Source organism: Stegodyphus dumicola, chromosome 8 (genome assembly GCF_044657685.1).
Source record: "Stegodyphus dumicola isolate Sdum_Otavi_A_Nest chromosome 8, ASM4465768v1".
NCBI classification, from domain to species: Eukaryota; Metazoa; Arthropoda; class Arachnida; order Araneae; family Eresidae; genus Stegodyphus; species Stegodyphus dumicola.
The window spans coordinates 100,221,835-100,248,550 of record NC_140775.1 but is presented as its reverse complement, the minus strand read 5'-3'; positions in this window follow the sequence as shown (position 1 = coordinate 100,248,550).

Genomic DNA, 26,716 nt, shown 5'->3' with positions numbered 1-26,716 from the left:
ATTATACTTGTCTATGTTCGGTTTTGTTTGTTCCTCGCGAAAATTTTCTGTTAAAGTTTCATCATTTTCTTCTTCTCCTCATTTTCGTTTATCTTTTATCAGCTGTATAATGCTTACTTGCATGTTCTTCCGTGTGAATTCCAGTTTTCGCTTGTAACTCTATGTTTAAATTGTTTCTCATTTGTCATTTAAAATAGATGGTTTACCTAATTACCATGTGTCTTTCCCATCTCTTCCTTATGCTTTGATTCCCACGTTTATGCTATTTTCATGAAATTTTATACGTAAATTCGGTTCGGATATGTTCTTTTTATTATGTGTTCAGCCTCTTTTGTTTCGAATTTAAGTTACGTTTTCGTCACGCAAATATAGCGCTTTATGTGTGTGTATTATACTTGTCTATGTTCGGTTTTGTTTGTTCCTCGCGAAAATTTTCTGTTAAAGTTTCATCATTTTCTTCTTCTCCTCATTTTCGTTTATCTTTTATCAGCTGTATAATGCTTACTTGCATGTTCTTCCGTGTGAATTCCAGTTTTCGCTTGTAACTCTATGTTTAAATTGTTTCTCATTTGTCATTTAAAATAGATGGTTTACCTAATTACCATGTGTCTTTCCCATCTCTTCCTTATGCTTTGATTCCCACGCTTATGCTATTTTCATGAAATTTTATACGTAAATTCGGTTCGGATATGTCCTTTTTATTATGTGTTCAGCCTCTTTTGTTTCGAATTTAAGTTACGTTTTCGTCACGCAAATATAGCGCTTTATGTGTGTGTATTATACTTGTCTATGTTCGGTTTTGTTTGTTCGTCGCGAAAATTTTCTGTTAAAGTTTCATCATTTTCTTCTCCTCATTTTCGTTTATCTTTTATCAGCTGTATAATGCTTACTTGCATGTTCTTCCGTGTGAATTCCAGTTTTCGCTTGTAACTCTATGTTTAAATTGTTTCTCATTTGTCATTTAAAATAGATGGTTTACCTAATTACCATGTGTCTTTCCCATCACTTCCTTATGCTTTGATTCCCACGTTTATGCTATTTTCATGAAATTTTATACGTAAATTCGGTTCGGATATGTTCTTTTTATTATGTGTTCAGCCTCTTTTGTTTCGAATTTAAGTTACGTTTTCGTCACGCAAATATAGCGCTTTATGTGTGTGTATTATACTTGTCTATGTTCGGTTTTGTTTGTTCCTCGCGAAAATTTTCTGTTAAAGTTTCATCATTTTCTTCTTCTCCTCATTTTCGTTTATCTTTTATCAGCTGTATAATGCTTACTTGCATGTTCTTCCGTGTGAATTCCAGTTTTCGCTTGTAACTCTATGTTTAAATTGTTTCTCATTTGTCATTTAAAATAGATGGTTTACCTAATTACCATGTGTCTTTCCCATCTCTTCCTTATGCTTTGATTCCCACGTTTATGCTATTTTCATGAAATTTTATACGTAAATTCGGTTCGGATATGTCCTTTTTATTATGTGTTCAGCCTCTTTTGTTTCGAATTTAAGTTACGTTTTCGTCACGCAAATATAGCGCTTTATGTGTGTGTATTATACTTGTCTATGTTCGGTTTTGTTTGTTCCTCGCGAAAATTTTCTGTTAAAGTTTCATCATTTTCTTCTTCTCCTCATTTTCGTTTATATTTTATCAGCTGTATAATGCTTACTTGCATGTTCTTCCGTGTGAATTCCAGTTTTCGCTTGTAACTCTATGTTTAAATTGTTTCTCATTTGTCATTTAAAATAGATGGTTTACGTAATTACCATGTGTCTTTCCCATCTCTTCCTTATGCTTTGATTCCCACGTTTATGCTATTTTCATGAAATTTTATACGTAAATTCGGTTCGGATATGTCCTTTTTATTATGTGTTCAGCCTCTTTTGTTTCGAATTTAAGTTACGTTTTCGTCACGCAAATATAGCGCTTTATGTGTGTGTATTATACTTGTCTATGTTCGGTTTTGTTTGTTCGTCGCGAAAATTTTCTGTTAAAGTTTCATCATTTTCTTCTCCTCATTTTCGTTTATCTTTTATCAGCTGTATAATGCTTACTTGCATGTTCTTCCGTGTGAATTCCAGTTTTCGCTTGTAACTCTATGTTTAAATTGTTTCTCATTTGTCATTTAAAATAGATGGTTTACCTAATTACCATGTGTCTTTCCCATCTCTTCCTTATGCTTTGATTCCCACGTTTATGCTATTTTCATGAAATTTTATATGTAAATTCGGTTCGGATATGTTCTTTTTATTATGTGTTCAGCCTCTTTTGTTTCGAATTTAAGTTACGTTTTCGTCACGCAAATATAGCGCTTTATGTGTGTGTATTATACTTGTCTATGTTCGGTTTTGTTTGTTCCTCGCGAAAAGTTTCTGTTAAAGTTTCATCATTTTCTTCTTCTCCTCATTTTCGTTTATCTTTTATCAGCTGTATAATGCTTACTTGCATGTTCTTCCGTGTGAATTCCAGTTTTCGCTTGTAACTCTATGTTTAAATTGTTTCTCATTTGTCATTTAAAATAGATGGTTTACCTAATTACCATGTGTCTTTCCCATCTCTTCCTTATGCTTTGATTCCCACGCTTATGCTATTTTCATGAAATTTTATACGTAAATTCGGTTCGGATATGTTCTTTTTATTATGTGTTCAGCTTCTTTTGTTTCGAATTTAAGTTACGTTTTCGTCACGCAAATATAGCGCTTTATGTGTGTGTATTATACTTGTCTATGTTCGGTTTTGTTTGTTCCTCTCGAAAATTTTCTGTTAAAGTTTCATCATTTTCTTCTTCTCCTCATTTTCGTTTATCTTTTATCAGCTGTATAATGCTTACTTGCATGTTCTTCCGTGTGAATTCCAGTTTTCGCTTGTAACTCTATGTTTAAATTGTTTCTCATTTGTCATTTAAAATAGATGGTTTACCTAATTACCATGTGTCTTTCCCATCTCTTCCTTATGCTTTGATTCCCACGCTTATGCTATTTTCATGAAATTTTATACGTAAATTCGGTTCGGATATGTCCTTTTTATTATGTGTTCAGCCTCTTTTGTTTCGAATTTAAGTTACGTTTTCGTCACGCAAATATAGCGCTTTATGTGTGTGTATTATACTTGTCTATGTTCGGTTTTGTTTGTTCGTCGCGAAAATTTTCTGTTAAAGTTTCATCATTTTCTTCTCCTCATTTTCGTTTATCTTTTATCAGCTGTATAATGCTTACTTGCATGTTCTTCCGTGTGAATTCCAGTTTTCGCTTGTAACTCTATGTTTAAATTGTTTCTCATTTGTCATTTAAAATAGATGGTTTACCTAATTACCATGTGTCTTTCCCATCTCTTCCTTATGCTTTGATTCCCACGTTTATGCTATTTTCATGAAATTTTATATGTAAATTCGGTTCGGATATGTTCTTTTTATTATGTGTTCAGCCTCTTTTGTTTCGAATTTAAGTTACGTTTTCGTCACGCAAATATAGCGCTTTATGTGTGTGTATTATACTTGTCTATGTTCGGTTTTGTTTGTTCCTCGCGAAAAGTTTCTGTTAAAGTTTCATCATTTTCTTCTTCTCCTCATTTTCGTTTATCTTTTATCAGCTGTATAATGCTTACTTGCATGTTCTTCCGTGTGAATTCCAGTTTTCGCTTGTAACTCTATGTTTAAATTGTTTCTCATTTGTCATTTAAAATAGATGGTTTACCTAATTACCATGTGTCTTTCCCATCTCTTCCTTATGCTTTGATTCCCACGTTTATACTATTTTCATGAAATTTTATACGTAAATTCGGTTCGGATATGTTCTTTTTATTATGTGTTCAGCTTCTTTTGTTTCGAATTTAAGTTACGTTTTCGTCACGCAAATATAGCGCTTTATGTGTGTGTATTATACTTGTCTATGTTCGGTTTTGTTTGTTCCTCGCGAAAATTTTCTCTTAAAGTTTCATCATTTTCTTCTTCTCCTCATTTTCGTTTATCTTTTATCAGCTGTATAATGCTTACTTGCATGTTCTTCCGTGTGAATTCCAGTTTTCGCTTGTAACTCTATGTTTAAATTGTTTCTCATTTGTCATTTAAAATAGATGGTTTACCTAATTACCATGTGTCTTTCCCATCTCTTCCTTATGCTTTGATTCCCACGCTTATGCTATTTTCATGAAATTTTATACGTAAATTCGGTTCGGATATGTTCTTTTTATTATGTGTTCAGCTTCTTTTGTTTCGAATTTAAGTTACGTTTTCGTCACGCAAATATAGCGCTTTATGTGTGTGTATTATACTTGTCTATGTTCGGTTTTGTTTGTTCCTCGCGAAAATTTTCTGTTAAAGTTTCATCATTTTCTTCTTCTCCTCATTTTCGTTTATCTTTTATCAGCTGTATAATGCTTACTTGCATGTTCTTCCGTGTGAATTCCAGTTTTCGCTTGTAACTCTATGTTTAAATTGTTTCTCATTTGTCATTTAAAATAGATGGTTTACGTAATTACCATGTGTCTTTCCCATCTCTTCCTTATGCTTTGATTTCCACGTTTATGCTATTTTCATGAAATTTTATACGTAAATTCGGTTCGGATATGTCCTTTTTATTATGTGTTCAGCCTCTTTTGTTTCGAATTTAAGTTACGTTTTCGTCACGCAAATATAGCGCTTTATGTGTGTGTATTATACTTGTCTATGTTCGGTTTTGTTTGTTCGTCGCGAAAATTTTCTGTTAAAGTTTCATCATTTTCTTCTCCTCATTTTCGTTTATCTTTTATCAGCTGTATAATGCTTACTTGCATGTTCTTCCGTGTGAATTCCAGTTTTCGCTTGTAACTCTATGTTTAAATTGTTTCTCATTTGTCATTTAAAATAGATGGTTTACCTAATTACCATGTGTCTTTCCCATCTCTTCCTTATGCTTTGATTCCCACGTTTATGCTATTTTCATGAAATTTTATATGTAAATTCGGTTCGGATATGTTCTTTTTATTATGTGTTCAGCCTCTTTTGTTTCGAATTTAAGTTACGTTTTCGTCACGCAAATATAGCGCTTTATGTGTGTGTATTATACTTGTCTATGTTCGGTTTTGTTTGTTCCTCGCGAAAAGTTTCTGTTAAAGTTTCATCATTTTCTTCTTCTCCTCATTTTCGTTTATCTTTTATCAGCTGTATAATGCTTACTTGCATGTTCTTCCGTGTGAATTCCAGTTTTCGCTTGTAACTCTATGTTTAAATTGTTTCTCATTTGTCATTTAAAATAGATGGTTTACCTAATTACCATGTGTCTTTCCCATCTCTTCCTTATGCTTTGATTCCCACGCTTATGCTATTTTCATGAAATTTTATACGTAAATTCGGTTCGGATATGTTCTTTTTATTATGTGTTCAGCTTCTTTTGTTTCGAATTTAAGTTACGTTTTCGTCACGCAAATATAGCGCTTTATGTGTGTGTATTATACTTGTCTATGTTCGGTTTTGTTTGTTCCTCGCGAAAATTTTCTGTTAAAGTTTCATCATTTTCTTCTTCTCCTCATTTTCGTTTATCTTTTATCAGCTGTATAATGCTTACTTGCATGTTCTTCCGTGTGAATTCCAGTTTTCGCTTGTAACTCTATGTTTAAATTGTTTCTCATTTGCCATTTAAAATAGATGGTTTTCCTAATTACCATGTGTCTTTCCCATCTCTTCCTTATGCTTTGATTTCCACGTTTATGCTATTTTCATGAAATTTTATACGTAAATTCGGTTCGGATATGTTCTTTTTATTATGTGTTCAGCCTCTTTTGTTTCGAATTTAAGTTACGTTTTCGTCACGCAAATATAGCGCTTTATGTGTGTGTATTATACTTGTCTATGTTCGGTTTTGTTTGTTCCTCGCGAAAATTTTCTGTTAAAGTTTCATCATTTTCTTCTTCTCCTCATTTTCGTTTATATTTTATCAGCTGTATAATGCTTACTTGCATGTTCTTCCGTGTGAATTCCAGTTTTCGCTTGTAACTCTATGTTTAAATTGTTTCTCATTTGTCATTTAAAATAGATGGTTTACCTAATTACCATGTGTCTTTCCCATCTCTTCCTTATGCTTTGATTCCCACGTTTATGCTATTTTCATGAAATTTTATACGTAAATTCGGTTCGGATATGTCCTTTTTATTATGTGTTCAGCCTCTTTTGTTTCGAATTTAAGTTACGTTTTCGTCACGCAAATATAGCGCTTTATGTGTGTGTATTATACTTGTCTATGTTCGGTTTTGTTTGTTCCTCGCGAAAATTTTCTCTTAAAGTTTCATCATTTTCTTCTCCTCATTTTCGTTTATCTTTTATCAGCTGTATAATGCTTACTTGCATGTTCTTCCGTGTGAATTCCAGTTTTCGCTTGTAACTCTATGTTTAAATTGTTTCTCATTTGTCATTTAAAATAGATGGTTTACCTAATTACCATGTGTCTTTCCCATCTCTTCCTTATGCTTTGATTCCCACGTTTATGCTATTTTCATGAAATTTTATACGTAAATTCGGTTCGGATATGTTCTTTTTATTATGTGTTCAGCTTCTTTTGTTTCGAATTTAAGTTACGTTTTCGTCACGCAAATATAGCGCTTTATGTGTGTGTATTATACTTGTCTATGTTCGGTTTTGTTTGTTCCTCGCGAAAATTTTCTGTTAAAGTTTCATCATTTTCTTCTTCTCCTCATTTTCGTTTATCTTTTATCAGCTGTATAATGCTTACTTGCATGTTCTTCCGTGTGAATTCCAGTTTTCGCTTGTAACTCTATGTTTAAATTGTTTCTCATTTGTCATTTAAAATAGATGGTTTACCTAATTACCATGTGTCTTTCCCATCTCTTCCTTATGCTTTGATTCCCACGTTTATGCTATTTTCATGAAATTTTATACGTAAATTCGGTTCGGATATGTTCTTTTTATTATGTGTTCAGCCTCTTTTGTTTCGAATTTAAGTTACGTTTTCGTCACGCAAATATAGCGCTTTATGTGTGTGTATTATACTTGTCTATGTTCGGTTTTGTTTGTTCCTCGCGAAAATTTTCTGTTAAAGTTTCATCATTTTCTTCTTCTCCTCATTTTCGTTTATCTTTTATCAGCTGTATAATGCTTACTTGCATGTTCTTCCGTGTGAATTCCAGTTTTCGCTTGTAACTCTATGTTTAAATTGTTTCTCATTTGTCATTTAAAATAGATGGTTTACCTAATTACCATGTGTCTTTCCCATCTCTTCCTTATGCTTTGATTCCCACGTTTATGCTATTTTCATGAAATTTTATACGTAAAATCGGTTCGGACATGTTCTTTTATTATGTGTTCAGTCTCTTTTGTTTCGAATTTAAGTTACGTTTTCGTCACGCAAATATAGCGCTTTATGTGTGTGTATTATACTTGTCTATGTTCGGTTTTGTTTGTTCCTCGCGAAAATTTTCTGTTAAAGTTTCATCATTTTCTTCTTCTCCTCATTTTCGTTTATCTTTTATCAGCTGTATAATGCTTACTTGCATGTTCTTCCGTGTGAATTCCAGTTTTTGCTTGTAACTCTATGTTTAAATTGTTTCTCATTTGTCATTTAAAATAGATGGTTTACCTAATTACCATGTGTCTTTCCCATCTCTTCCTTATGCTTTGATTCCCACGTTTATGCTATTTTCATGAAATTTTATACGTAAATTCGGTTCGGATATGTTCTTTTTATTATGTGTTCAGCCTCTTTTGTTTCGAATTTAAGTTACGTTTTCGTCACGCAAATATAGCGCTTTATGTGTGTGTATTATACTTGTCTATGTTCGGTTTTGTTTGTTCCTCGCGAAAATTTTCTGTTAAAGTATCATCATTTTCTTCTTCTCCTCATTTTCGTTTATCTTTTATCAGCTGTATAATGCTTACTTGCATGTTCTTCCGTGTGAATTCCAGTTTTCGCTTGTAACTCTATGTTTAAATTGTTTCTCATTTGTCATTTAAAATAGATGGTTTACGTAATTACCATGTGTCTTTCCCATCTCTTCCTTATGCTTTGATTCCCACGTTTATGCTATTTTCATGAAATTTTATACGTAAATTCGGTTCGGATATGTTCTTTTTATTATGTGTTCAGCCTCTTTTGTTTCGAATTTAAGTTACGTTTTCGTCACGCAAATATAGCGCTTTATGTGTGTGTATTATACTTGTCTATGTTCGGTTTTGTTTGTTCCTCGCGAAAATTTTCTGTTAAAGTTTCATCATTTTCTTCTTCTCCTCATTTTCGTTTATATTTTATCAGCTGTATAATGCTTACTTGCATGTTCTTCCGTGTGAATTCCAGTTTTCGCTTGTAACTCTATGTTTAAATTGTTTCTCATTTGTCATTTAAAATAGATGGTTTACGTAATTACCATGTGTCTTTCCCATCTCTTCCTTATGCTTTGATTCCCACGTTTATGCTATTTTCATGAAATTTTATACGTAAATTCGGTTCGGATATGTTCTTTTTATTATGTGTTCAGCTTCTTTTGTTTCGAATTTAAGTTACGTTTTCGTCACGCAAATATAGCGCTTTATGTGTGTGTATTTTACTTGTCTATGTTCGGTTTTGTTTGTACCTCGCGAAAATTTTCTGTTAAAGTTTCATCATTTTCTTCTTCTCCTCATTTTCGTTTATCTTTTATCAGCTGTATAATGCTTACTTGCATGTTCTTCCGTGTGAATTCCAGTTTTCGCTTGTAACTCTATGTTTAAATTGTTTCTCATTTGTCATTTAAAATAGATGGTTTACCTAATTACCATGTGTCTTTCCCATCTCTTCCTTATGCTTTGATTCCCACGTTTATGCTATTTTCATGAAATTTTATACGTAAATTCGGTTCGGATATGTTCTCTTTATTATGTGTTCAGCCTCTTTTGTTTCGAATTTAAGTTACGTTTTCGTCACGCAAATATAGCGCTTTATGTGTGTGTATTATACTTGTCTATGTTCGGTTTTGTTTGTTCCTCGCGAAAATTTTCTGTTAAAGTTTCATCATTTTCTTCTTCTCCTCATTTTCGTTTATCTTTTATCAGCTGTATAATGCTTACTTGCATGTTCTTCCGTGTGAATTCCAGTTTTCGCTTGTAACTCTATGTTTAAATTGTTTCTCATTTGTCATTTAAAATAGATGGTTTACCTAATTACCATGTGTCTTTCCCATCTCTTCCTTATGCTTTGATTCCCACGTTTATGCTATTTTCATGAAATTTTATATGTAAATTCGGTTCGGATATGTTCTTTTTATTATGTGTTCAGCCTCTTTTGTTTCGAATTTAAGTTACGTTTTCGTCACGCAAATATAGCGCTTTATGTGTGTGTATTATACTTGTCTATGTTCGGTTTTGTTTGTTCCTCGCGAAAATTTTCTGTTAAAGTTTCATCATTTTCTTCTTCTCCTCATTTTCGTTTATCTTTTATCAGCTGTATAATGCTTACTTGCATGTTCTTCCGTGTGAATTCCAGTTTTCGCTTGTAACTCTATGTTTAAATTGTTTCTCATTTGTCATTTAAAATAGATGGTTTACCTAATTACCATGTGTCTTTCCCATCTCTTCCTTATGCTTTGATTCCCACGTTTATGCTATTTTCATGAAATTTTATACGTAAATTCGGTTCGGATATGTTCTTTTTATTATGTGTTCAGCTTCTTTTGTTTCGAATTTAAGTTACGTTTTCGTCACGCAAATATAGCGCTTTATGTGTGTGTATTATACTTGTCTATGTTCGGTTTTGTTTGTACCTCGCGAAAATTTTCTGTTAAAGTTTCATCATTTTCTTCTTCTCCTCATTTTCGTTTATCTTTTATCAGCTGTATAATGCTTACTTGCATGTTCTTCCGTGTGAATTCCAGTTTTCGCTTGTAACTCTATGTTTAAATTGTTTCTCATTTGTCATTTAAAATAGATGGTTTACCTAATTACCATGTGTCTTTCCCATCTCTTCCTTATGCTTTGATTCCCACGTTTATGCTATTTTCATGAAATTTTATACGTAAATTCGGTTCGGATATGTTCTTTTTATTATGTGTTCAGCCTCTTTTGTTTCGAATTTAAGTTACGTTTTCGTCACGCAAATATAGCGCTTTATGTGTGTGTATTATACTTGTCTATGTTCGGTTTTGTTTGTTCCTCGCGAAAATTTTCTGTTAAAGTTTCATCATTTTCTTCTTCTCCTCATTTTCGTTTATCTTTTATCAGCTGTATAATGCTTACTTGCATGTTCTTCCGTGTGAATTCCAGTTTTCGCTTGTAACTCTATGTTTAAATTGTTTCTCATTTGTCATTTAAAATAGATGGTTTACCTAATTACCATGTGTCTTTCCCATCTCTTCCTTATGCTTTGATTCCCACGTTTATGCTATTTTCATGAAATTTTATATGTAAATTCGGTTCGGATATGTTCTTTTTATTATGTGTTCAGCCTCTTTTGTTTCGAATTTAAGTTACGTTTTCGTCACGCAAATATAGCGCTTTATGTGTGTGTATTATACTTGTCTATGTTCGGTTTTGTTTGTTCCTCGCGAAAATTTTCTGTTAAAGTTTCATCATTTTCTTCTTCTCCTCATTTTCGTTTATCTTTTATCAGCTGTATAATGCTTACTTGCATGTTCTTCCGTGTGAATTCCAGTTTTCGCTTGTAACTCTATGTTTAAATTGTTTCTCATTTGTCATTTAAAATAGATGGTTTACCTAATTACCATGTGTCTTTCCCATCTCTTCCTTATGCTTTGATTCCCACGTTTATGCTATTTTCATGAAATTTTATACGTAAATTCGGTTCGGATATGTTCTTTTTATTATGTGTTCAGCTTCTTTTGTTTCGAATTTAAGTTACGTTTTCGTCACGCAAATATAGCGCTTTATGTGTGTGTATTATACTTGTCTATGTTCGGTTTTGTTTGTACCTCGCGAAAATTTTCTGTTAAAGTTTCATCATTTTCTTCTTCTCCTCATTTTCGTTTATCTTTTATCAGCTGTATAATGCTTACTTGCATGTTCTTCCGTGTGAATTCCAGTTTTCGCTTGTAACTCTATGTTTAAATTGTTTCTCATTTGTCATTTAAAATAGATGGTTTACCTAATTACCATGTGTCTTTCCCATCTCTTCCTTATGCTTTGATTCCCACGTTTATGCTATTTTCATGAAATTTTATACGTAAATTCGGTTCGGATATGTTCTTTTTATTATGTGTTCAGCCTCTTTTGTTTCGAATTTAAGTTACGTTTTCGTCACGCAAATATAGCGCTTTATGTGTGTGTATTATACTTGTCTATGTTCGGTTTTGTTTGTTCCTCGCGAAAATTTTCTGTTAAAGTTTCATCATTTTCTTCTTCTCCTCATTTTCGTTTATCTTTTATCAGCTGTATAATGCTTACTTGCATGTTCTTCCGTGTGAATTCCAGTTTTCGCTTGTAACTCTATGTTTAAATTGTTTCTCATTTGTCATTTAAAATAGATGGTTTACCTAATTACCATGTGTCTTTCCCATCTCTTCCTTATGCTTTGATTCCCACGTTTATGCTATTTTCATGAAATTTTATATGTAAATTCGGTTCGGATATGTTCTTTTTATTATGTGTTCAGCCTCTTTTGTTTCGAATTTAAGTTACGTTTTCGTCACGCAAATATAGCGCTTTATGTGTGTGTATTATACTTGTCTATGTTCGGTTTTGTTTGTTCCTCGCGAAAATTTTCTGTTAAAGTTTCATCATTTTCTTCTTCTCCTCATTTTCGTTTATCTTTTATCAGCTGTATAATGCTTACTTGCATGTTCTTCCGTGTGAATTCCAGTTTTCGCTTGTAACTCTATGTTTAAATTGTTTCTCATTTGTCATTTAAAATAGATGGTTTACCTAATTACCATGTGTCTTTCCCATCTCTTCCTTATGCTTTGATTCCCACGTTTATGCTATTTTCATGAAATTTTATACGTAAATTCGGTTCGGATATGTTCTTTTTATTATGTGTTCAGCTTCTTTTGTTTCGAATTTAAGTTACGTTTTCGTCACGCAAATATAGCGCTTTATGTGTGTGTATTATACTTGTCTATGTTCGGTTTTGTTTGTACCTCGCGAAAATTTTCTGTTAAAGTTTCATCATTTTCTTCTTCTCCTCATTTTCGTTTATCTTTTATCAGCTGTATAATGCTTACTTGCATGTTCTTCCGTGTGAATTCCAGTTTTCGCTTGTAACTCTATGTTTAAATTGTTTCTCATTTGTCATTTAAAATAGATGGTTTACCTAATTACCATGTGTCTTTCCCATCTCTTCCTTATGCTTTGATTCCCACGTTTATGCTATTTTCATGAAATTTTATACGTAAATTCGGTTCGGATATGTTCTTTTTATTATGTGTTCAGCCTCTTTTGTTTCGAATTTAAGTTACGTTTTCGTCACGCAAATATAGCGCTTTATGTGTGTGTATTATACTTGTCTATGTTCGGTTTTGTTTGTTCCTCGCGAAAATTTTCTGTTAAAGTTTCATCATTTTCTTCTTCTCCTCATTTTCGTTTATCTTTTATCAGCTGTATAATGCTTACTTGCATGTTCTTCCGTGTGAATTCCAGTTTTCGCTTGTAACTCTATGTTTAAATTGTTTCTCATTTGTCATTTAAAATAGATGGTTTACCTAATTACCATGTGTCTTTCCCATCTCTTCCTTATGCTTTGATTCCCACGTTTATGCTATTTTCATGAAATTTTATATGTAAATTCGGTTCGGATATGTTCTTTTTATTATGTGTTCAGCCTCTTTTGTTTCGAATTTAAGTTACGTTTTCGTCACGCAAATATAGCGCTTTATGTGTGTGTATTATACTTGTCTATGTTCGGTTTTGTTTGTTCCTCGCGAAAATTTTCTGTTAAAGTTTCATCATTTTCTTCTTCTCCTCATTTTCGTTTATCTTTTATCAGCTGTATAATGCTTACTTGCATGTTCTTCCGTGTGAATTCCAGTTTTCGCTTGTAACTCTATGTTTAAATTGTTTCTCATTTGTCATTTAAAATAGATGGTTTACCTAATTACCATGTGTCTTTCCCATCTCTTCCTTATGCTTTGATTCACACGCTTATGCTATTTTCATGAAATTTTATACGTAAATTCGGTTCGGATATGTTCTTTTTATTATGTGTTCAGCTTCTTTTGTTTCGAATTTAAGTTACGTTTTCGTCACGCAAATATAGCGCTTTATGTGTGTGTATTATACTTGTCTATGTTCGGTTTTGTTTGTTCCTCGCGAAAATTTTCTGTTAAAGTTTCATCATTTTCTTCTTCTCCTCATTTTCGTTTATCTTTTATCAGCTGTATAATGCTTACTTGCATGTTCTTCCGTGTGAATTCCAGTTTTCGCTTGTAACTCTATGTTTAAATTGTTTCTCATTTGTCATTTAAAATAGATGGTTTACCTAATTACCATGTGTCTTTCCCATCTCTTCCTTATGCTTTGATTCCCACGTTTATGCTATTTTCATGAAATTTTATACGTAAATTCGGTTCGGATATGTTCTTTTTATTATGTGTTCAGCCTCTTTTGTTTCGAATTTAAGTTACGTTTTCGTCACGCAAATATAGCGCTTTATGTGTGTGTATTATACTTGTCTATGTTCGGTTTTGTTTGTTCCTCGCGAAAATTTTCTGTTAAAGTTTCATCATTTTCTTCTTCTCCTCATTTTCGTTTATATTTTATCAGCTGTATAATGCTTACTTGCATGTTCTTCCGTGTGAATTCCAGTTTTCGCTTGTAACTCTATGTTTAAATTGTTTCTCATTTGTCATTTAAAATAGATGGTTTACGTAATTACCATGTGTCTTTCCCATCTCTTCCTTATGCTTTGATTCCCACGTTTATGCTATTTTCATGAAATTTTATACGTAAATTCGGTTCGGATATGTCCTTTTTATTATGTGTTCAGCCTCTTTTGTTTCGAATTTAAGTTACGTTTTCGTCACGCAAATATAGCGCTTTATGTGTGTGTATTATACTTGTCTATGTTCGGTTTTGTTTGTTCGTCGCGAAAATTTTCTGTTAAAGTTTCATCATTTTCTTCTCCTCATTTTCGTTTATCTTTTATCAGCTGTATAATGCTTACTTGCATGTTCTTCCGTGTGAATTCCAGTTTTCGCTTGTAACTCTATGTTTAAATTGTTTCTCATTTGTCATTTAAAATAGATGGTTTACCTAATTACCATGTGTCTTTCCCATCTCTTCCTTATGCTTTGATTCCCACGTTTATGCTATTTTCATGAAATTTTATATGTAAATTCGGTTCGGATATGTTCTTTTTATTATGTGTTCAGCCTCTTTTGTTTCGAATTTAAGTTACGTTTTCGTCACGCAAATATAGCGCTTTATGTGTGTGTATTATACTTGTCTATGTTCGGTTTTGTTTGTTCCTCGCGAAAATTTTCTGTTAAAGTTTCATCATTTTCTTCTTCTCCTCATTTTCGTTTATCTTTTATCAGCTGTATAATGCTTACTTGCATGTTCTTCCGTGTGAATTCCAGTTTTCGCTTGTAACTCTATGTTTAAATTGTTTCTCATTTGTCATTTAAAATAGATGGTTTACCTAATTACCATGTGTCTTTCCCATCTCTTCCTTATGCTTTGATTCCCACGTTTATGCTATTTTCATGAAATTTTATATGTAAATTCGGTTCGGATATGTTCTTTTTATTATGTGTTCAGCCTCTTTTGTTTCGAATTTAAGTTACGTTTTCGTCACGCAAATATAGCGCTTTATGTGTGTGTATTATACTTGTCTATGTTCGGTTTTGTTTGTTCCTCGCGAAAATTTTCTGTTAAAGTTTCATCATTTTCTTCTTCTCCTCATTTTCGTTTATCTTTTATCAGCTGTATAATGCTTACTTGCATGTTCTTCCGTGTGAATTCCAGTTTTCGCTTGTAACTCTATGTTTAAATTGTTTCTCATTTGTCATTTAAAATAGATGGTTTACCTAATTACCATGTGTCTTTCCCATCTCTTCCTTATGCTTTGATTCCCACGTTTATGCTATTTTCATGAAATTTTATACGTAAATTCGGTTCGGATATGTTCTTTTTATTATGTGTTCAGCCTCTTTTGTTTCGAATTTAAGTTACGTTTTCGTCACGCAAATATAGCGCTTTATGTGTGTGTATTATACTTGTCTATGTTCGGTTTTGTTTGTTCCTCGCGAAAATTTTCTGTTAAAGTTTCATCATTTTCTTCTTCTCCTCATTTTCGTTTATCTTTTATCAGCTGTATAATGCTTACTTGCATGTTCTTCCGTGTGAATTCCAGTTTTCGCTTGTAACTCTATGTTTAAATTGTTTCTCATTTGTCATTTAAAATAGATGGTTTACCTAATTACCATGTGTCTTTCCCATCTCTTCCTTATGCTTTGATTCCCACGTTTATGCTATTTTCATGAAATTTTATACGTAAAATCGGTTCGGACATGTTCTTTTATTATGTGTTCAGCCTCTTTTGTTTCGAATTTAAGTTACGTTTTCGTCACGCAAATATAGCGCTTTATGTGTGTGTATTATACTTGTCTATGTTCGGTTTTGTTTGTTCCTCGCGAAAATTTTCTGTTAAAGTTTCATCATTTTCTTCTTCTCCTCATTTTCGTTTATCTTTTATCAGCTGTATAATGCTTACTTGCATGTTCTTCCGTGTGAATTCCAGTTTTTGCTTGTAACTCTATGTTTAAATTGTTTCTCATTTGTCATTTAAAATAGATGGTTTACCTAATTACCATGTGTCTTTCCCATCTCTTCCTTGTGCTTTGATTCCCACGTTTATGCTATTTTCATGAAATTTTATACGTAAATTCGGTTCGGATATGTTCTTTTTATTATGTGTTCAGCCTCTTTTGTTTCGAATTTAAGTTACGTTTTCGTCACGCAAATATAGCGCTTTATGTGTGTGTATTATACTTGTCTATGTTCGGTTTTGTTTGTTCCTCGCGAAAATTTTCTGTTAAAGTTTCATCATTTTCTTCTTCTCCTCATTTTCGTTTATCTTTTATCAGCTGTATAATGCTTACTTGCATGTTCTTCCGTGTGAATTCCAGTTTTCGCTTGTAACTCTATGTTTAAATTGTTTCTCATTTGTCATTTAAAATAGATGGTTTACGTAATTACCATGTGTCTTTCCCATCTCTTCCTTATGCTTTGATTCCCACGTTTATGCTATTTTCATGAAATTTTATACGTAAATTCGGTTCGGATATGTTCTTTTTATTATGTGTTCAGCCTCTTTTGTTTCGAATTTAAGTTACGTTTTCGTCACGCAAATATAGCGCTTTATGTGTGTGTATTATACTTGTCTATGTTCGGTTTTGTTTGTTCCTCGCGAAAATTTTCTGTTAAAGTTTCATCATTTTCTTCTTCTCCTCATTTTCGTTTATATTTTATCAGCTGTATAATGCTTACTTGCATGTTCTTCCGTGTGAATTCCAGTTTTCGCTTGTAACTCTATGTTTAAATTGTTTCTCATTTGTCATTTAAAATAGATGGTTTACGTAATTACCATGTGTCTTTCCCATCTCTTCCTTATGCTTTGATTCCCACGTTTATGCTATTTTCATGAAATTTTATACGTAAATTCGGTTCGGATATGTCCTTTTTATTATGTGTTCAGCCTCTTTTGTTTCGAATTTAAGTTACGTTTTCGTCACGCAAATATAGCGCTTTATGTGTGTGTATTATACTTGTCTATGTTCGGTTTTGTTTGTTCCTCGCGAAAATTTTCTGTTAAAGTTTCATCATTTTCTTCTCCTCATTTTCGTTTATCTTTTATCAGCTGTATAATGCTTACTTGCATGTTCTTCCGTGTGAATTCCAGTTTTCGCTTGTAACTCTATGTTTAAATTGTTTCTCATTTGTCATTTAAAATAGATGGTTTACCTAATTACCATGTGTCTTTCCCGTCTCTTCCTTATGCTTTGATTCCCACGCTTATGCTATTTTCATGAAATTATATACGTAAATTCGGTTCGGATATGTTCTTTTTATTATGTGTTCAGCTTCTTTTGTTTCGAATTTAAGTTACGTTTTCGTCACGCAAATATAGCGCTTTATGTGTGTGTATTATACTTGTCTATGTTCGGTTTTGTTTGTTCCTCGCGAAAATTTTCTGTTAAAGTTTCATCATTTTCTTCTTCTCCTCATTTTCGTTTATCTTTTATCAGCTGTATAATGCTTACTTGCATGTTCTTCCGTGTGAATTCCAGTTTTCGCTTGTAACTCTATGTTTAAATTGTTTCTCATTTGTCATTTAAAATAGATGGTTTACCTAATTACCATGTGTCTTTACCATCTCTTCCTTATGCTTTGATTTCCACGTTTATGCTATTTTCATGAAATTTTATACGTAAATTCGGTTCGGATATGTTCTTTTTATTATGTGTTCAGCCTCTTTTGTTTCGAATTTAAGTTACGTTTTCGTCACGCAAATATAGCGCTTTATGTGTGTGTATTATACTTGTCTATGTTCGGTTTTGTTTGTTCCTCGCGAAAATTTTCTGTTAAAGTTTCATCATTTTCTTCTTCTCCTCATTTTCGTTTATCTTTTATCAGCTGTATAATGCTTACTTGCATGTTCTTCCGTGTGAATTCCAGTTTTCGCTTGTAACTCTATGTTTAAATTGTTTCTCATTTGTCATTTAAAATAGATGGTTTACCTAATTACCATGTGTCTTTCCCATCTCTTCCTTATGCTTTGATTCCCACGTTTATGCTATTTTCATGAAATTTTATACGTAAATTCGGTTCGGATATGTTCTTTTTATTATGTGTTCAGTATCTTTTGTTTCGAATTTAAGTTACGTTTTCGTCACGCAAATATAGCGCTTTATGTGTGTGTATTATACTTGTCTATGTTCGGTTTTGTTTGTTCCTCGCGAAAATTTTCTGTTAAAGTTTCATCATTTTCTTCTTCTCCTCATTTTCGTTTATATTTTATCAGCTGTATAATGCTTACTTGCATGTTCTTCCGTGTGAATTCCAGTTTTCGCTTGTAACTCTATGTTTAAATTGTTTCTCATTTGTCATTTAAAATAGATGGTTTACGTAATTACCATGTGTCTTTCCCATCTCTTCCTTATGCTTTGATTCCCACGTTTATGCTATTTTCATGAAATTTTATACGTAAATTCCGTTCGGATATGTCCTTTTTATTATGTGTTCAGCCTCTTTTGTTTCGAATTTAAGTTACGTTTTCGTCACGCAAATATAGCGCTTTATGTGTGTGTATTATACTTGTCTATGTTCGGTTTTGTTTGTTCCTCGCGAAAATTTTCTCTTAAAGTTTCATCATTTTCTTCTCCTCATTTTCGTTTATCTTTTATCAGCTGTATAATGCTTACTTGCATGTTCTTCCGTGTGAATTCCAGTTTTCGCTTGTAACTCTATGTTTAAATTGTTTCTCATTTGTCATTTAAAATAGATGGTTTACCTAATTACCATGTGTCTTTCCCATCTCTTCCTTATGCTTTGATTCCCACGTTTATGCTATTTTCATGAAATTTTATACGTAAATTCGGTTCGGATATGTTCTTTTTATTATGTGTTCAGCTTCTTTTGTTTCGAATTTAAGTTACGTTTTCGTCACGCAAATATAGCGCTTTATGTGTGTGTATTATACTTGTCTATGTTCGGTTTTGTTTGTTCCTCGCGAAAATTTTCTGTTAAAGTTTCATCATTTTCTTCTTCTCCTCATTTTCGTTTATCTTTTATCAGCTGTATAATGCTTACTTGCATGTTCTTCCGTGTGAATTCCAGTTTTCGCTTGTAACTCTATGTTTAAATTGTTTCTCATTTGTCATTTAAAATAGATGGTTTACCTAATTACCATGTGTCTTTCCCATCTCTTCCTTATGCTTTGATTCCCACGTTTATGATATTTTCATGAAATTTTATACGTAAATTCGGTTCGGATATGTTCTTTTTATTATGTGTTCAGCCTCTTTTGTTTCGAATTTAAGTTACGTTTTCGTCACGCAAATATAGCGCTTTATGTGTGTGTATTATACTTGTTTATGTTCGGTTTTGTTTGTTCCTCGCGAAAATTTTCTGTTAAAGTTTCATCATTTTCTTCTTCTCCTCATTTTCGTTTATCTTTTATCAGCTGTATAATGCTTACTTGCATGTTCTTCCGTGTGAATTCCAGTTTTCGCTTGTAACTCTATGTTTAAATTGTTTCTCATTTGTCATTTAAAATAGATGGTTTACCTAATTACCATGTGTCTTTCCCATCTCTTCCTTATGCTTTGATTCCCACGTTTATGCTATTTTCATGAAATTTTATACGTAAATTCGGTTCGGATATGTCCTTTTTATTATGTGTTCAGCCTCTTTTGTTTCGAATTTAAGTTACGTTTTCGTCACGCAAATATAGCGCTTTATGTGTGTGTATTATACTTGTCTATGTTCGGTTTTGTTTGTTCCTCGCGAAAATTTTCTGTTAAAGTTTCATCATTTTCTTCTCCTCATTTTCGTTTATCTTTTATCAGCTGTATAATGCTTACTTGCATGTTCTTCCGTGTGAATTCCAGTTTTCGCTTGTAACTCTATGTTTAAATTGTTTCTCATTTGTCATTTAAAATAGATGGTTTACCTAATTACCATGTGTCTTTCCCATCTCTTCCTTATGCTTTGATTCCCACGTTTATGCTATTTTCATGAAATTTTATATGTAAATTCGGTTCGGATATGTTCTTTTTATTATGTGTTCAGCCTCTTTTGTTTCGAACTTAAGTTACGTTTTCGTCACGCAAATATAGCGCTTTATGTGTGTGTATTATACTTGTCTATGTTCGGTTTTGTTTGTTCCTCGCGAAAATTTTCTGTTAAAGTTTCATCATTTTCTTCTTCTCCTCATTTTCGTTTATCTTTTATCAGCTGTATAATGCTTACTTGCATGTTCTTCCGTGTGAATTCCAGTTTTCGCTTGTAACTCTATGTTTAAATTGTTTCTCATTTGTCATTTAAAATAGATGGTTTACCTAATTACCATGTGTCTTTCCCATCTCTTCCTTATGCTTTGATTCCCACGCTTATGCTATTTTCATGAAATTTTATACGTAAATTCGGTTCGGATATGTTCTTTTTATTATGTGTTCAGCTTCTTTTGTTTCGAATTTAAGTTACGTTTTCGTCACGCAAATATAGCGCTTTATGTGTGTGTATTATACTTGTCTATGTTCGGTTTTGTTTGTTCCTCGCGAAAATTTTCTGTTAAAGTTTCATCATTTTCTTCTTCTCCTCATTTTCGTTTATCTTTTATCAGCTGTATAATGCTTACTTGCATGTTCTTCCGTGTGAATTCCAGTTTTCGCTTGTAACTCTATGTTTAAATTGTTTCTCATTTGTCATTTAAAATAGATGGTTTACCTAATTACCATGTGTCTTTACCATCTCTTCCTTATGCTTTGATTTCCACGTTTATGCTATTTTCATGAAATTTTATACGTAAATTCGGTTCGGATATGTTCTTTTTATTATGTGTTCAGCCTCTTTTGTTTCGAATTTAAGTTACGTTTTCGTCACGCAAATATAGCGCTTTATGTGTGTGTATTATACTTGTCTATGTTCGGTTTTGTTTGTTCCTCGCGAAAATTTTCTGTTAAAGTTTCATCATTTTCTTCTTCTCCTCATTTTCGTTTATCTTTTATCAGCTGTATAATGCTTACTTGCATGTTCTTCCGTGTGAATTCCAGTTTTCGCTTGTAACTCTATGTTTAAATTGTTTCTCATTTGTCATTTAAAATAGATGGTTTACCTAATTACCATGTGTCTTTCCCATCTCTTCCTTATGCTTTGATTCCCACGTTTATGCTATTTTCATGAAATTTTATACGTAAATTCGGTTCGGATATGTTCTTTTTATTATGTGTTCAGTATCTTTTGTTTCGAATTTAAGTTACGTTTTCGTCACGCAAATATAGCGCTTTATGTGTGTGTATTATACTTGTCTATGTTCGGTTTTGTTTGTTCCTCGCGAAAATTTTCTGTTAAAGTTTCATCATTTTCTTCTTCTCCTCATTTTCGTTTATATTTTATCAGCTGTATAATGCTTACTTGCATGTTCTTCCGTGTGAATTCCAGTTTTCGCTTGTAACTCTATGTTTAAATTGTTTCTCATTTGTCATTTAAAATAGATGGTTTACGTAATTACCATGTGTCTTTCCCATCTCTTCCTTATGCTTTGATTCCCACGTTTATGCTATTTTCATGAAATTTTATACGTAAATTCGGTTCGGATATGTCCTTTTTATTATGTGTTCAGCCTCTTTTGTTTCGAATTTAAGTTACGTTTTCGTCACGCAAATATAGCGCTTTATGTGTGTGTATTATACTTGTCTATGTTCGGTTTTGTTTGTTCCTCGCGAAAATTTTCTCTTAAAGTTTCATCATTTTCTTCTCCTCATTTTCGTTTATCTTTTATCAGCTGTATAATGCTTACTTGCATGTTCTTCCGTGTGAATTCCAGTTTTCGCTTGTAACTCTATGTTTAAATTGTTTCTCATTTGTCATTTAAAATAGATGGTTTACCTAATTACCATGTGTCTTTCCCATCTCTTCCTTATGCTTTGATTCCCACGTTTATGCTATTTTCATGAAATTTTATACGTAAATTCGGTTCGGATATGTTCTTTTTATTATGTGTTCAGCTTCTTTTGTTTCGAATTTAAGTTACGTTTTCGTCACGCAAATATAGCGCTTTATGTGTGTGTATTATACTTGTCTATGTTCGGTTTTGTTTGTTCCTCGCGAAAATTTTCTGTTAAAGTTTCATCATTTTCTTCTTCTCCTCATTTTCGTTTATCTTTTATCAGCTGTATAATGCTTACTTGCATGTTCTTCCGTGTGAATTCCAGTTTTCGCTTGTAACTCTATGTTTAAATTGTTTCTCATTTGTCATTTAAAATAGATGGTTTACCTAATTACCATGTGTCTTTCCCATCTCTTCCTTATGCTTTGATTCCCACGTTTATGCTATTTTCATGAAATTTTATACGTAAATTCGGTTCGGATATGTTCTTTTTATTATGTGTTCAGCCTCTTTTGTTTCGAATTTAAGTTACGTTTTCGTCACGCAAATATAGCGCTTTATGTGTGTGTATTATACTTGTCTATGTTCGGTTTTGTTTGTTCCTCGCGAAAATTTTCTGTTAAAGTTTCATCATTTTCTTCTTCTCCTCATTTTCGTTTATCTTTTATCAGCTGTATAATGCTTACTTGCATGTTCTTCCGTGTGAATTCCAGTTTTCGCTTGTAACTCTATGTTTAAATTGTTTCTCATTTGTCATTTAAAATAGATGGTTTACCTAATTACCATGTGTCTTTCCCATCTCTTCCTTATGCTTTGATTCCCACGTTTATGCTATTTTCATGAAATTTTATATGTAAATTCGGTTCGGATATGTTCTTTTTATTATGTGTTCAGCCTCTTTTGTTTCGAATTTAAGTTACGTTTTCGTCACGCAAATATAGCGCTTTATGTGTGTGTATTATACTTGTCTATGTTCGGTTTTGTTTGTTCCTCGCGAAAATTTTCTGTTAAAGTTTCATCATTTTCTTCTTCTCCTCATTTTCGTTTATCTTTTATCAGCTGTATAATGCTTACTTGCATGTTCTTCCGTGTGAATTCCAGTTTTCGCTTGTAACTCTATGTTTAAATTGTTTCTCATTTGTCATTTAAAATAGATGGTTTACCTAATTACCATGTGTCTTTCCCATCTCTTCCTTATGCTTTGATTCACACGCTTATGCTATTTTCATGAAATTTTATACGTAAATTCGGTTCGGATATGTTCTTTTTAATATGTGTTCAGCTTCTTTTGTTTCGAATTTAAGTTACGTTTTCGTCACGCAAATATAGCGCTTTATGTGTGTGTATTATACTTGTCTATGTTCGGTTTTGTTTGTTCCTCGCGAAAATTTTCTGTTAAAGTTTCATCATTTTCTTCTTCTCCTCATTTTCGTTTATCTTTTATCAGCTGTATAATGCTTACTTGCATGTTCTTCCGTGTGAATTCCAGTTTTCGCTTGTAACTCTATGTTTAAATTGTTTCTCATTTGTCATTTAAAATAGATGGTTTACCTAATTACCATGTGTCTTTCCCATCTCTTCCTTATGCTTTGATTTCCACGTTTATGCTATTTTCATGAAATTTTATACGTAAATTCGGTTCGGATATGTTCTTTTTATTATGTGTTCAGCCTCTTTTGTTTCGAATTTAAGTTACGTTTTCGTCACGCAAATATAGCGCTTTATGTGTGTGTATTATACTTGTCTATGTTCGGTTTTGTTTGTTCCTCGCGAAAATTTTCTCTTAAAGTTTCATCATTTTCTTCTTCTCCTCATTTTCGTTTATCTTTTATCAGCTGTATAATGCTTACTTGCATGTTCTTCCGTGTGAATTCCAGTTTTCGCTTGTAACTCTATGTTTAAATTGTTTCTCATTTGTCATTTAAAATAGATGGTTTACCTAATTACCATGTGTCTTTCCCATCTCTTCCTTATGCTTTGATTCCCACGTTTATGCTATTTTCATGAAATTTTATACGTAAATTCGGTTCGGATATGTTCTTTTTATTATGTGTTCAGCCTCTTTTGTTTCGAATTTAAGTTACGTTTTCGTCACGCAAATATAGCGCTTTATGTGTGTGTATTATACTTGTCTATGTTCGGTTTTGTTTGTTCCTCGCGAAAATTTTCTGTTAAAGTTTCATCATTTTCTTCTTCTCCTCATTTTCGTTTATATTTTATCAGCTGTATAATGCTTACTTGCATGTTCTTCCGTGTGAATTCCAGTTTTCGCTTGTAACTCTATGTTTAAATTGTTTCTCATTTGTCATTTAAAATAGATGGTTTACGTAATTACCATGTGTCTTTCCCATCTCTTCCTTATGCTTTGATTCCCACGTTTATGCTATTTTCATGAAATTTTATACGTAAATTCGGTTCGGATATGTCCTTTTTATTATGTGTTCAGCCTCTTTTGTTTCGAATTTAAGTTACGTTTTCGTCACGCAAATATAGCGCTTTATGTGTGTGTATTATACTTGTCTATGTTCGGTTTTGTTTGTTCCTCGCGAAAATTTTCTGTTAAAGTTTCATCATTTTCTTCTTCTCCTCATTTTCGTTTATCTTTTATCAGCTGTATAATGCTTACTTGCATGTTCTTCCGTGTGAATTCCAGTTTTCGCTTGTAACTCTATGTTTAAATTGTTTCTCATTTGTCATTTAAAATAGATGGTTTACCTAATTACCATGTGTCTTTCCCATCTCTTCCTTATGCTTTGATTCCCACGCTTATGCTATTTTCATGAAATTTTATACGTAAATTCGGTTCGGATATGTTCTTTTTATTATGTGTTCAGCTTCTTTTGTTTCGAATTTAAGTTACGTTTTCGTCACGCAAATATAGCGCTTTATGTGTGTGTATTATACTTGTCTATGTTCGGTTTTGTTTGTTCCTCGCGAAAATTTTCTGTTAAAGTTTCATCATTTTCTTCTTCTCCTCATTTTCGTTTATCTTTTATCAGCTGTATAATGCTTACTTGCATGTTCTTCCGTGTGAATTCCAGTTTTCGCTTGTAACTCTATGTTTAAATTGTTTCTCATTTGCCATTTAAAATAGATGGTTTACCTAATTACCATGTGTCTTTCCCATCTCTTCCTTATGCTTTGATTTCCACGTTTATGCTATTTTCATGAAATTTTATACGTAAATTCGGTTCGGATATGTTCTTTTTATTATGTGTTCAGCCTCTTTTGTTTCGAATTTAAGTTACGTTTTCGTCACGCAAATATAGCGCTTTATGTGTGTGTATTATACTTGTCTATGTTCGGTTTTGTTTGTTCCTCGCGAAAATTTTCTGTTAAAGTTTCATCATTTTCTTCTTCTCCTCATTTTCGTTTATATTTTATCAGCTGTATAATGCTTACTTGCATGTTCTTCCGTGTGAATTCCAGTTTTCGCTTGTAACTCTATGTTTAAATTGTTTCTCATTTGTCATTTAAAATAGATGGTTTACCTAATTACCATGTGTCTTTCCCATCTCTTCCTTATGCTTTGATTCCCACGTTTATGCTATTTTCATGAAATTTTATACGTAAATTCGGTTCGGATATGTCCTTTTTATTATGTGTTCAGCCTCTTTTGTTTCGAATTTAAGTTACGTTTTCGTCACGCAAATATAGCGCTTTATGTGTGTGTATTATACTTGTCTATGTTCGGTTTTGTTTGTTCCTCGCGAAAATTTTCTCTTAAAGTTTCATCATTTTCTTCTCCTCATTTTCGTTTATCTTTTATCAGCTGTATAATGCTTACTTGCATGTTCTTCCGTGTGAATTCCAGTTTTCGCTTGTAACTCTATGTTTAAATTGTTTCTCATTTGTCATTTAAAATAGATGGTTTACCTAATTACCATGTGTCTTTCCCATCTCTTCCTTATGCTTTGATTTCCACGTTTATGCTATTTTCATGAAATTTTATACGTAAATTCGGTTCGGATATGTTCTTTTTATTATGTGTTCAGCCTCTTTTGTTTCGAATTTAAGTTACGTTTTCGTCACGCAAATATAGCGCTTTATGTGTGTGTATTATACTTGTCTATGTTCGGTTTTGTTTGTTCCTCGCGAAAATTTTCTCTTAAAGTTTCATCATTTTCTTCTTCTCCTCATTTTCGTTTATCTTTTATCAGCTGTATAATGCTTACTTGCATGTTCTTCCGTGTGAATTCCAGTTTTCGCTTGTAACTCTATGTTTAAATTGTTTCTCATTTGTCATTTAAAATAGATGGTTTACCTAATTACCATGTGTCTTTCCCATCTCTTCCTTATGCTTTGATTCCCACGTTTATGCTATTTTCATGAAATTTTATACGTAAATTCGGTTCGGATATGTTCTTTTTATTATGTGTTCAGCCTCTTTTGTTTCGAATTTAAGTTACGTTTTCGTCACGCAAATATAGCGCTTTATGTGTGTGTATTATACTTGTCTATGTTCGGTTTTGTTTGTTCCTCGCGAAAATTTTCTGTTAAAGTTTCATCATTTTCTTCTTCTCCTCATTTTCGTTTATATTTTATCAGCTGTATAATGCTTACTTGCATGTTCTTCCGTGTGAATTCCAGTTTTCGCTTGTAACTCTATGTTTAAATTGTTTCTCATTTGTCATTTAAAATAGATGGTTTACGTAATTACCATGTGTCTTTGCCATCTCTTCCTTATGCTTTGATTCCCACGTTTATGCTATTTTCATGAAATTTTATACGTAAATTCGGTTCGGATATGTCCTTTTTATTATGTGTTCAGCCTCTTTTGTTTCGAATTTAAGTTACGTTTTCGTCACGCAAATATAGCGCTTTATGTGTGTGTATTATACTTGTCTATGTTCGGTTTTGTTTGTTCGTCGCGAAAATTTTCTGTTAAAGTTTCATCATTTTCTTCTCCTCATTTTCGTTTATCTTTTATCAGCTGTATAATGCTTACTTGCATGTTCTTCCGTGTGAATTCCAGTTTTCGCTTGTAACTCTATGTTTAAATTGTTTCTCATTTGTCATTTAAAATAGATGGTTTACCTAATTACCATGTGTCTTTCCCATCTCTTCCTTATGCTTTGATTCCCATGTTTATGCTATTTTCATGAAATTTTATATGTAAATTCGGTTCGGATATGTTCTTTTTATTATGTGTTCAGCCTCTTTTGTTTCGATTTTAAGTTACGTTTTCGTCACGCAAATAT